The sequence below is a fragment of the Myotis nattereri genome (genome assembly GCF_964212035.1).
Source record: "Myotis nattereri genome assembly, chromosome: X".
Lineage (NCBI taxonomy): Eukaryota > Metazoa > Chordata > Mammalia > Chiroptera > Vespertilionidae > Myotis > Myotis nattereri.
In genome coordinates, this window is record NC_138078.1 from 51677435 (window position 1) to 51690776 (window position 13342).

The following is a 13342-nucleotide window of genomic DNA, read 5'->3' on the forward strand; positions in this document are numbered from 1 at the left end:
AGTGAAGAAGCAGCCTTTCCGTGGAGAGTAAGAACAATTGTGTACAAAGTAGAGAAATACCAATTATGTGACCTTTGTGTAATAAAATTTGTTTAACGTTAAAAGAAATAATGGTTGTTTTGTATTTTAGTTGTAATTTTAATGTGGTTGTGGAAGGATGTGAGTATTAGCATTTACCTATGCCACCGTCCCATATATTCTTTCCCAAAATATCTAGCTTTCAATAAAAAGTCACTCATCATACCAAGACCCAGGAGAATTTAATCTAGACTGTAAAATATTATCAACAAATGCTAACACCAAGATGACAGATATATAAGAACTAACAAGGACTTTAAAGCAAGCATCATAAAAATGCTTTAGGGAGCAAGCATGAACATTCTTGAAACATAAAGTACAAAATCTCTGCAAAGAAATAGACTAAACAAAGAAATAGAAGAGACAAAGAAGAACCGAAGGGAAATTTTAGAACTGAAAAATACAACATGGTAGGCTGATAACAGCTCAAAGATATATCTAATCCTAATCCTCAGAACCTGTTTGTGTTATCTTATTTGGAAAAGGGGTCTTTGCAGATGTGATTAAGACACAGATCCTGCTTGAGACAAGGAGATTACCTCAGTGGGCCCTAAATGCCATCACAACTGTACTTATAAAAGAAGGTAGAGGGAGCCCGGGCCAGGTGGCTTAGTTGGTTGGAGCATCATCCTGTACCTCAAAAGGTTGTGGGTTTGATTCCTAGTCAGGGCACAACTCTACCTCTCTCTTCCACTCCGAAATCAATAATAATATATTAAAAAAACCCAAACCTGCAACCTGGGTATGTGCTTTGACCAGGAATCAAACCTGTGACCCTTCAATGCACAGGACAATGCTCTAACCAACTGAGCTACAATGGCCAGGGCTAAATATGCAATCTTAAAATAGGCATATTAAAAAAGATTTGAAAATGCTAATTTACAGAAATTATAGCCTTAAGGGTATATACATATCAGTTGTACCTTTATGTCTTGGTAAGAATAAGTATACATCAGCAAATAACAATGGGCAGAAAAGAGGGTCACGTAGCAGGCCTGAGATTGCCTAGTCTTAGAAATGCTTGCTTGCAAAGTTGGCCCTTGTCTGACATCTGGTCACTTGGCTAGAAAACAGTTCCCTACACTGATATAAAAGTTCTCCTAATAATAAGGGTAGTGGCCTGGCTAGTGTGGCTCAGTGATTGAGCATCAACCCATGAATCAGGAGGTCATGGTTTGACTCCTGGTCAGAGTACATGCCTGGGTTGCAGGTTCGATCCCCAATAGGGGGCGTGCAGGAGGTGGCTCACTGATGTTTATCTCCCATCGATGTTTCTATCTCACTATCACTCTCCCTTCCTCTCTCTAAGAAATCAATAAAAATACATAATAAATAAATAAATAAATAAATAAATAAATAAATAAATAAATACATAAGGGTAGCTTGCTATGCCTAGACTGCAAACAATATGGTTTATGCTGAATATCTACTAGGTGTCTGCAATTTTAGTATGGGCTAGGCAGGAGTGCCTACATGACTAGCATCCATTTAAAGCATTGGGGATTGAGTTTCTAATGAGTTTCCTGGTAAACAACAGTTCACACATGTTGTCATACTCATTGCTAAAGGATTTGAGCTTATCTTGTGCAACTCCACTAAGAGAGAGCTCTTAAAAGCTTGTGCCTGATGTCCTTTAGACTTTGCTCCAACTATTTTACCTTTCCTTTCACTGACTTTGCTTTGTACCCTTTAATTGTAATAAATCTCATGATTATTACTAAAAAAAGATGCAGTAAACCTAAATGTACACACATGAACATAGACATAGCTGCAAAGTACAAGAAGCAAAACCTGACAGAACTAAAAGAACTAGACAAATCCACAGAGTTGGAGACTTCAATATCCCCTTTCAAAAACTAATAGAAGTAGGCAAAAATCAAGTAATATATATAAAAACTCAACAACTCATAAATTAACAGTATGTAATTGACATTTATAGGATACTTCATCAAACAGAGCAGAATACACAATCTTTTCAAGGTCCGCAGAAAACATACCAAATAGGCCATATTTTGGGCCATAAAACAAATACTAAGAAACTTAAAAGAGCTCTGGCTGGTGGGGATAAGTGGTTAGAGTGTTGGTCAGTGACCAAAGGGTCACAGGTTTGATTCCCAGGCAAGGGCACATACCTGGATTGCAGGTTCCATCCCCAGCCTCTCTTGGGGCAGGTGCGGGAAGCAACCAATTAATGTGTGTCTCTCACATTGATGTTTCTCTCTCTCCTTCCCCCTAACCTCTCCCTTCTACTCTCTCTAGAAATCAATGGAAAAAAATATGCTCAGGTGAAGATTAATCAAAACAAAGAAAGTTAAAAGAACTGTAACCATAAAGACTATGTTTTCTAGTAACATGGATCAAATAGAAATCAATAGCAGAAAGATAACCACGTTAAAATGAAAATATATCAAAATTTGTGGGATGCATCCCTGGTAGTGTGGCTTAGATGGTTGGGCATCATCACGAGGACAGAAAGGTTGCTGGTTTGATTCATGGCCAGGGCACATGCCCGGATTGCAAGCTCAATCTCCAGTAGGAGGTAGCTAATCAATGTTCCATTCTTCTCTCTCTCCCTCTCTCTCTCTCTCTCTCTCTCTCTCTCTCTCTCTCTCCCTCCCTCCCTCCCTCCCTCCCTCCCTCCCTCTCCTTTCTTCTCTAAAAAATCAACAAAAATATTTTTTAATTGTGGAATGCAGCTACAGCGCAGCTGAGAGAAAATGTTTTATCATTAAAGCCTTGTATTAGAAAATAAGAGTTTCAAATCAATAAGCTAAGCTCCCACAGTCAAGAAACTAGAAAAGGACGCAAATAAACCCAAAGCAAGCAGAAATAAGTAAATAATAATGATGAGGACATATATCAATAAAATTAAAACAGGAAAAGATTTCAATGAAACAAAAATCTGAAGCTGGTCCACACACACACACACACACAAATTGCCAAGACTGAGAAATCAAAAAATAAAAGAGACCAGACTCAAATTATGAATATCAGGAATAAAACTGGGAATATCACTATAGACACTGCATATATCAAAAGGATAATAAGAAATACTATGAACAATTCTACACAAAAAATCTAACAAGAAAGATGAAAAGAATCAATTTACCAAAAATCAAAAAAAAACTAACACAACTCGACAGTATAACATAGATAATTTGAATAACCCTATAATTATTGAAGAAACTGAATTTTTAATTTGAATACTGAAAAAGAATTTCCAGGCTAAAATGGTTTCACTGAAGCCTACCAAATGTTTGAAGAAGTGACACCAATGCTATACCATACCTTCCAGAAATAGAAGAGGAGTGATCACTTCCCAATTCATTTTATCAAAACAGTATTACCCTAAGATGGTGGCAGAGTATTTGGAAATTACACTCACCTCCTCCCATAACCAAACTAGAATTACAATTAAATATAGTACAATCAACCTGAAAGACCAACTGAAGACCAGCTGAGAAGCAGCCACATCAAGACTGGTATGAAGGGTGGAGAAACAAAAAGGGCTGGCCCCACACCCATGTGTAGAGGCTGAAAATCCGGAGGGGTATCTCAGCTACAAATGTCACCCCTGAGGAGTGTGGGGTCTTAACCCCATGCCAGTCTCCCCAACCCAGAGCACCAGAGAGGGAAGATCTGGCTATGAAAATCAGCAGGGATTCTGCCTGCCACAGAGAGTTGGGAGCCTGCTAGAAATATAGACAACCTCTTAAGGAGCAATCACAGAAAATCTCATTCAAAGCAACTTACCCTGGGCTCTGGTGGAGGGAAGACAGAGCAGACTACAGTCATGTGAGGAGCAACTGGGGTTTGTGGCTGTGGGGAGAGAGCTGAAGGGAGAGCTGCCAGGGTCACTATCCTGAGACCCTCCTCCACACATCCCACAGACATGATATTTCTTTAGTCGAGCACTCTCCCCAAATTGGATCAATCTGGGGAAATTCAATAGCCCCACCCTCCCCACTCCCTGAGGCTCTGCTCTGCCCAGCTCATGCACTGAAGAAGAGTTGGGTGCCTGGACCCCTGGTGTAGAGATCCCAGCAGACTCAGGGGGTGTCAGAGAATGAGTGGTGTGGCTCTGGGGCAGGGGCCACTTTGCCTTTGCACACCTGCCTGTTACAGAGCCCTACCTTCAAATGGCCAAATCTTAGCATGTTTGGGCCTGTATAAAATTTGCTGGCCTCACACTAACAACTCCCTAAGAAGCTGCCCCACCACAAATGTCCATGGGCACCCAGTGGGTGGAAGCTGGCTTTGGTGTACTCTGGAATTTTTGCTCTGAGTGGCCTCAGAACCAGCACTGACACTAAGTTTGAATCTGTATTAATCTGGGAAACACCATTTGCCCCAACCTAGTGACTCACTGTGAACTTATGTTATGCAACTTGCATACCACCAAAGGCTCTTTCAGTGACTTAGCCTAACAGGCAGACAGCAGAGAAAAGCAAGTGGAGGGGGATCTCAGGGTGCCTTGGGCCTTTTGCTGACCTATCCCCTGGCTTGGTGCTGGTTAAAACTGGCCTTGGTTTGTACCTTGACCCCCCCTCCCACACACACCTAGGTACAGCAGAGGAAGCCACAAACTGTGGATCACTTTGTAGCTCCAAACAGGTAGCCAAGGCCAGTCACAGGCAGCATCTGACATTGATCTTCACTGGAGTCCCTCCCAAAGGTCCCAAAACCAACCCACACAGTGATGGGCTTCAGACCACATCAGAGTAGAATCTAGTTGCACAAGCAGCACATCCAAATGGAGATCTTGGCAGGCACCAGACCCTGCTGGGGTAAATTCTGCTTTGCGTGGTCAGTACCCTCAGAGCAGCTGTGGCCAAGGTCAATCCTCACAATCAGTCAGCCTGAGGGTTGACCCCATGCACAAATGGGCCAACAGCAATCAAGACTCAACTACAACAGAAGGGCTCACATAACATACACAAGGGATACTCCTGCAGCACTTTTCTCAGGTGATCAAGGAGACTGTGCTACTGAGCCCCACAGGACACCTACTGTATAAGGCTACCTTCCCAAGACTGGGAGACATAACAGATCTACATAATATACAGAAACAAACACAATGAGGCAGCTAAAATAAAAAGACAAAGAAATGTGCCACAAATGAAAGCAAGGGGAAAAAAAACAACACACCCTGAAAAGTACTAAATGAAATGGAGGCAAGTAATAATCTACCAGATACAGAGTTAAACATAACAGTTATAAGAATGTTCACGGAACTTAGAGGACCAAGGGATGAACTCATGATAACTTAGAAAAGATAGTAAGAATTAAAAAAAGGATATAGAAACCATAAAAAAATCAGAAATAAAGAATATACTAGAAGGAATTAATATTAGGTTAAATAAAGCAGAAGATCAAGTCAGTTGTATGGAAAATAAGGTAGCAGAAAACACCCAATCACAGCAGAAAAAAGAAAAATAAATAATGAGGACACTTTAAGGAACCTCTGGGAAAATACGATGGTAACAGCATCTGTATCATAGGGGTACCAGAAGAAGAGAAAGAGCAAGGAATTTAAAATATGTTTGAAGAAATAATGATGGAAAACTTCCCTAACTTGTTGAAGGGAAAAGATACACAAATCCAGTAAGTGCAGAGAGTAGCAAAGATGAACCAAAACAGTTCCACACTAAGACACATCATAATTAAAATGGCAAAAGTTGAAGACAAAGAGACAATCTTAAAACTAGCAATAGAAAGACAGTTGTTACTGACAAGAAAGCTCTCATAAGATTCTCAGTTGATTTCTCAATAGAAATATTTCAGGCCAGAAGGGATTGGGATGAAATACTACTCAAATTGATGAGAAGAAGGACCTACAAACAAGGCTACACGACCCAGCAAAGCTATCATTTAAAGATGAAATAAAGAGCTTACCACAGAAGGAAAAGCTAAAGGAGTTCATTAACACCAAACCAGTATTACAAAAAATGTTAAAGGTTTTCTTTAAGAATAAAGGGGGGGAAAGAACATAGCTATAAAGAATAAAATGACAATAAATAAATATGTACTTATTAATAGTCACTTTAAATGTAAATTGCTTAAATCTTCCAAGCAAAAGGTATAAGGTAGCCAAATGGATAAGAAAACAAGACCCATATATACATGCTACAAGAGACCCACCTCAGAAAGAAAGATACACACAGATTAAAAGTAAATGGATGAGGAGGGGAGGAACCAAGATGGCGGCATAGGTAAATACCTATTCTTGTTGCCTCCCACAACTACATCAAAATTACAACTAAAATACAGAACAACTATCATCCAGAACCATGGGAAAGCTGGCTGAGTGGAAGTACTACAACTGGAGAGGTAAAGAAGAAAGTGCATTGAGACTGGTAGGAGGTGCAGAGGCAAGGAATGGGCTGGTCCGGCACCCGGGCGTGCCACTTTTTTAATAGGGAGGGAGATCGTCTCTGTGGAGGCCGCCTGGAGGAGCAAGGAGTCCCAGCCCCACATCAGACCTCCAGCCCAGGGTTCAAGAGCTGGGGCAAGAAGTCCCTATGGGCAGTAAAAACTATGGACTATAAAAACAAGTGTGGATTCTGGCTGAGTGACACACAGATTGCTGGAGACCCAGCTACTCCTCTTAAAAGGCTGGCACCATGAACTGAATTTACAAGCTCCCATTAGCTCTGAGCTCCAGTGCCAGGCGAGGCTCTGGGGGACCCAGACAGATACAGGGAGAAACTGGACTGCCTGGCATTGTGGCAGGAACATGGGGGTGGCTTTCTTCCAGACGGAGGTGCTCTCAGCGGTCATTGTTCCCATGCTGGGACCTCCCTGGTACAGGGTTGACTGGCAGACATTTCTGTTCACTCCACTCTGAAGATTCCCTGAGAGCCCACCCCACCCAATTTACAACCCCACCCAAGCTGTGTGCAGCAGCTTTTGCATATGAATTGCCTGTCCTTTCTCAGCCTAAAACCAGTCAAACAAGGTGGAGCTGGGTCATGGAGTCCCAAAGCTATCAATAAAAGGCCCAAGGCCAGCACCAGCACCAGCCTGCCTTGCTTCACAGCTGGACCTCATCTGGGTAATTCCAAACTCAATACAAAGAGGAGGAATCTGCAGATCTCTCTGTAGCTCCCGTGGGGTGGCCCCAGGCAGTGGCTGATTTTGCACCTCCTTGGAGATCCAAGAGCCAGTGTACTCAGTGGTCAGTGTGAGACCATACCAGATTACAACTCTTCACATCCATAAGTGACACACTCAAGGGGCACACTCAGTGAGCACCAAAGCACCACTGAAGCAAGTCCTGCCCCATAAGGGCGTCTCCAGCACAGCAGCTCTCCCACTTTAGTCGCAGATGGTCCCCACAGCCTATTGGCCTGGAGGTCAATTCCTCCCAGTGATACCAATAGCAATCAAGGCTCAACTACAACAAGACTGTGCACATAGCCCACAAAGGGGTGCACCAAGAATGTACACCTCAGGAGATTGTGGAGGCTGAGCCATGGGCCCTATAGGACACCTACTAAACAAAGCCACACTATGAACTCAAGGAGTCTTAGCAGCTACCCAATACATAGAAACAAACAAAGGGAAGCAGCCAAAATGTGGAGACAAAGAAACATGTCACAAATGAAAGAAATGGATGAAAGCAAAATAGTGGATATAGAGTTCAAAACCACAGTTATAAGGTTACTCAAGATTCTTCTAGAAACCTCCGAGGAACTTAGTGAGACCTTCAAGGATCTTAGTGAGAATGCCAAAAAAATGGAAAAGGACCAATCAGAAATTAAGCATACACTGACTGAAATAAAGAATAATGTACAGGGATTCAACAGTAGACTAGACGATCCCAAGAATCAAGTCAATGATTTGAAATACAAGTAAGCAAAAAACACCCAACCCGAAGAGCAAAAAGAAAAAAGAATCCAAAAATATGAACATAGTGTAAGGAGCCTCTGGAACAACTTCAAGCGTACCAACATCCGAATTACCAGGGTACCAGAAAAATACAGAGAGCAAGATATTGAAAACCTATTTGAAGAAATAATGACAGAAAACTTCTCCTACCTAGAGAAAGAAATAGACTTACAAGTCCAGGAAGCACAGAGAACCCCAAACAAGAGAAATCCAAAGAGGACCCCCCCAAGACACATCATAATTAAAATGCCAAGGGCAAAAGACAAAGAGAGAATCTTAAAAGCAGCAAGAGAAAAACAATTAGTTACTACAAGGGAGTACCCATATGACTGTCAGCTGATTCCTCAACAGAAACTATGCAGGCCAGAAGGGCGTGGCAAGAAATATTCAAAGTGATGAATAGCAAGAACCTACAATCAAGATTACTTTACCCTGCAAAGCTATCATTTAGAATTGAAGGTCACATAAAGAGTTTCACAGACAAGAAAAAGATAAAGGAGTTCATCATCACCCAACCAGTATTATATGAAATGCTGAAGGGTATTCTTTAAGAAGAGGAAGAAAAAAAAGGTAAAGATAAAAAATTATGACCAACAAAGTGACAACAAATACATATCTATCAACAAGTGAATCTAAAAATCAAATGAATAAAAAAATCTGATGAATAGAATAAACTAGTGAAGGTAATAGAATCAGGGGCATGGAAATGGAACAGACTGACGATTCTCAGAGGGAAGGGGGTGTGGGGGGGGGTGTGGGAAGAGATTAGACAAAGATCTTATATGCATGTATGCTGTACCTATAAACATAAACAATAGGGTGGCAAGGGCTTAGGGAGGTCTGATGTGGGGCTGGGACTCCTTCCCAGGTGGAGGGGAGCTATGGGGGCGGGGGGGGGGAAGAGGGACATCTGTAATAATCTCAACAATAAAGATTTTTTAAAAAGTAAATGGATGAGAAAAGAAATATCATGCAAATGGAAATGAAGAAAAGCATGGGTAGTAAAACTTACATCAGACAAAACATACTTTAAAAGAAAGGATATAAGAAGAGACAAAGGAAAGCATTACTTAATGATAAAGGGATCAATCCAACAAGAGAATATAACCCTTATAAACATTTATGTAGACAATACAGGAGTACCTAAATATATAGCAAATATTGATGGGAAGAAAGGGAGAGATTGATAGTAATACAGTCATAGTAGGAAATTTTAGTGCCCCATTGACATCGCTTGATAGATCTTCCAGACATAAAATCAAGCAGGAAACAGCAGTCTTAAGTAAAACAATAAACCAGATAAATTAAATTGATATTTTCAGAGCATTTCACCCCAAAGCAGCAGAATATACATTGTTTTCAAATGCATATGGAAGATTTTCTAATATAGACCATATATTAGGACACAAAGCAAGTCAAAATAAATTTACAAAGATTGAAATCATAGCAAGCATCTTTTCAGATCACAATAGTATGAAACTAAAATAAATTATAAGAATAAAGACTGAAAAATGCACAAACACATTGAGGCTAAATAACATGTTACTAAACAATGAATGGGTTAACAATGAGATCAAGGAAGAAACCAAAAGATATCTTGAGACAAATGAAATTGAGAACACAACAACGCAAAAACCATGGACATAGTGAAAGCAGTCCTAAGAGAGAAATTCATAGCATTACAGACCTATCTCAAGAATCAAGAAAAATCTCAAATGAATAATCTAACCTTACCTCCAAAGGAATTAGAAAAATAACAACAAAGCCCAAAGTGAAGAGAAGAAAGGAAATTATATAGATCAGAGCAGAAATAAATGAAATAGAGTCTACAAAAACAATACAAAAGATCATTGAAACCAAGAGCTGATAGTCTGAAAAGATAAACAAGATTGATGAACTTTTAACCAGAATCATCAAGAAAAGAAGCGAAAGGACCCAAGTAACATCAGAAATGAAAGAGGAGAAGTAAAAACTGACACCACAAAAATATAAAGGATTGTAAGAAAATATGATGAACAATTATATGCCAACAGATCAGGCAATCTGGAAGAAATAGATACATTCTTAGAAAAATATCCTAGAAACATACAATTTTCCAAAGCTGAATCAGGAACATTCAGAGGATCTGAATAGACCAATTACAACTAATGAAATTAAAGCAGTAATAAAAACTCCCAACAAACAAAAGTACTGGACAGGATGCCTTCACAGGTCAATTTTACCAAACATTCAAAAAAGAATTAACACCTATCCTTCTCAAAATATTCCAAAAAACTCAAGAGAAGGGAAGACTCGCAAACTCATTTCACAAGGCCAGCAGTATCACAATTCCAAAACCAGGCAAGCACACTACAAAGAAAGAAAATTATAGGCCAATATCCCTGATGAACATAGATGCTAAAATATTCAAGAAATTATTAGCAAACAGAATCCAGAAATACATTAAAAAGATCATACTCCATGATCAAATGAAGGATTTTGAAGAATAAAAACCACAAGATCGCCCGGCCAGTGTGGCAAAGTGGTTGAGCATCAACACATGAACCAAGAGGTCACAGATTCAATTCCCAGTCAGGGCATATGCCTAAGTTGTGGGCTAGATCCCCAGTAGGGGTATGCAGGAGCCAGATGATGGATGATGTTTCTCTTTCATCGATGTTTCTGTATCTCCTTTCTTCTCCCTCTAAAAATCAATAAAAACATTTTAAAAAACCACATGATCATATCATTAAATGTAGAAAGAGCATTTGATAAGATCCAGCACCCATTTATGATAAAAAAAAAACACCTCTCAGCAAAGTGGGAATAGAGGGAACATATCTCAACATAATAAAGGCCATATAATACAAACCCACAGTCAACATTATACTCAATGGACAAAAACTACAAGTGTTCCCCTTAAGATTGGGAACAGAAAAAGATGCTATAAGAAAAGAAAACTATAGGCCAATATTCCTGATGAATATAGATGTAAAAATCCTCAACAAAATATTAGCAAACCAAATTCAACAGCATATGAAAAGGATCATATATCATGATTAAGTGGAATTTATTCATGGGATACAAAGTTGGTTAAACATACAAAAATCACTAATTGTTATATATCACATTAATAAGAATGAAGGAAAAAAAACAGAGGATCCTCAAGAGATGCAGAAAAATTATTAGAAAACTTTAACACATTTTCATAATAAAAACACTCAACAAGCTAAGAAAAGAAGGAAACTACCTTAACATAATAAAAGCCATATATGAAAAACCCACAGTGAACATCATACTCAATGGTGAAAGGCTGAAAGCATTTCCTTTAAGATTAGGAACAAGCTGAGGATGCCTGCTTTAGCCACTTCTTTTCAACACAATACTGGAAGTCCTAGCCAGAGAAATTAGGCAAGGAAAAGAAATAAAAACATCCATCCAAATTGGAAAGGAAGAAGCAAAATGATCTCTGTTCATATATGTGATAATAGAGGCCCAATGCACGGATTCGTGCACTGGTGGGATCCCTTAGCCCGCCTGTGCCCTCTTGCAATCCAGGATATAGTGCACGAAGTGGCAGGCAGCCAGGGAGGAGCCCAAGCCTGAGCCCGAGCAGGACATGGCACCGCTCCAGCTCATCCCAGCCCTACTGTGTCTGCCACTGCCACCATTCGCCATTCGGTAGGCACACTGCCACTCCACTGCGGTCTCCACGTGCCCGTCCTAGGGCAATACCAGTCAGTCCTGATGCCAGTCCCGATCCTCGCCCCAGTCCGGATCGCAGGAGGAGTGTCCACTGGAAAGGCTCATGCCGCCACTGCTGAGCTTGCTAGCCGTGAGCTCAGCATTTGGCACCCATTGGTCAGCTGAACAGTGTTCCCACTGTGCGAGGGCACTGACCACCAGGGGGCAGCTCCTGCGTTGAGCATCAGCCCCCTGATGGTCAGTGTGCATCATAGCGACCAGTCGAACAGTCACTTAGGCCAGTGGTCGGCAAACTGTGGCTTGCAAGCCACATGTGGCTCTTTGGCCCCTTGAGTGTGGCTCTTCTACAAAATACCACGTGCGGGCGTGCATGTACAGCGCGATTGAAACTTTGTGGCCCATGCGCAAAAGTCGGTATTTTGTGGAAGAGCCACACTCAAGGGGCCAAAGAGCCACATGTGGCTTGCGAGCCACAGTTTGCCAAACACTGATTAGGCTTTTATATATAGAGATTCTATATAGAAAACCTTTATATATATGTTATCTATATCTAGATATAGATACAAATATAGATATAGATATATAAAGATTTCACACAAAATATTAACACTAATAAATGAATTCAGCAAAGTAGCAGGATACAATATGCAAAAATCAGTTGCATTTCTATAAACTAACAAACAATCTGAAAAGAAAATTAAGAAAACAATTCCATTTATAATAGCACCAAAACAATACTTAGGAATTAATTTAACCTAAGAAGTGGAGGACTTATACAATGAAAACTATAAAACGTTTATAAACAAAAATAAAGAAGACATAAATAAATGCAAGCATTCCATTTCAGACTCAAGGATTGGAAGACTTAAAATTGTTAAAATATCAATACTACCCAAAGTGATCTAGGGATTTCATGCAATCCCTATCAAAATTCCAATGGTGTTTTCTGCAGAAATAGAAAAGTTCATCCTAAAATTTATATGGAATTTCAAGGGACTCTGAATAGCCAAAATGATCCTGAAAAAGAACAAAGCTGGAGGACTCACACTATCTGGTTTCAAAACTTACTTCAAAGGTACAGTAATAAAGACAATGTGATACAGAGACAAACAGACATACAAAGCAATGAAATAGAGAACCCAGAAATAAACTTTTACATATGTGGTGAAATGATTTTCAACAAGAATATTGAGGCCATCCAATGGGAAAAGACAGTCTTCCCAACAAATAATGCTAAAAAAAACAGGATATCACATGCAAATGAATGAAGTTTGACCTTTACCATATACAAAAATTAACTCAAAATTATCTGTGACCTAAATATAAAAACCTAAAACTGTAAAACGCCTAGAAGAAAACAAAGGGGCAAATCTTTATAATATTAGATTTGGCAATGATTTCTTATATATGACACTAAAAGAACAGGAAACAAAGAAAAAACAGACAAATTGGATTTCATTTAAAAAATTTTAAATGTGCATCAGACGACAACATCAACAAAGTAAAAAGGCAACTCACACTGTTGGATAAAATATTTGCAAATCATACATATGGTAAGGGATTAATATCCAGAGTACATAAAGAACTCCTAAACTCAACAATAAGAAAGTGAATAACCCAATTAAAAAATGGGCAGAGAACTTGAATAGACATTTATCCAAAGTAGATATACAAATATCTAAACATCACA

At 39.7% G+C, this 13342-nt stretch overlaps 1 protein-coding gene across 1 annotated transcript in view; it reads right to left on the bottom strand.

The window, feature by feature from the left end:
• TEX11 (testis expressed 11) overlaps nt 1–13342 on the bottom strand; it is a gene marked incomplete at both ends in the record, with an annotated part of 435711 nt that overhangs the window by 187316 nt on the left and 235053 nt on the right. The gene's annotated exons all lie outside the window — the stretch shown is intronic.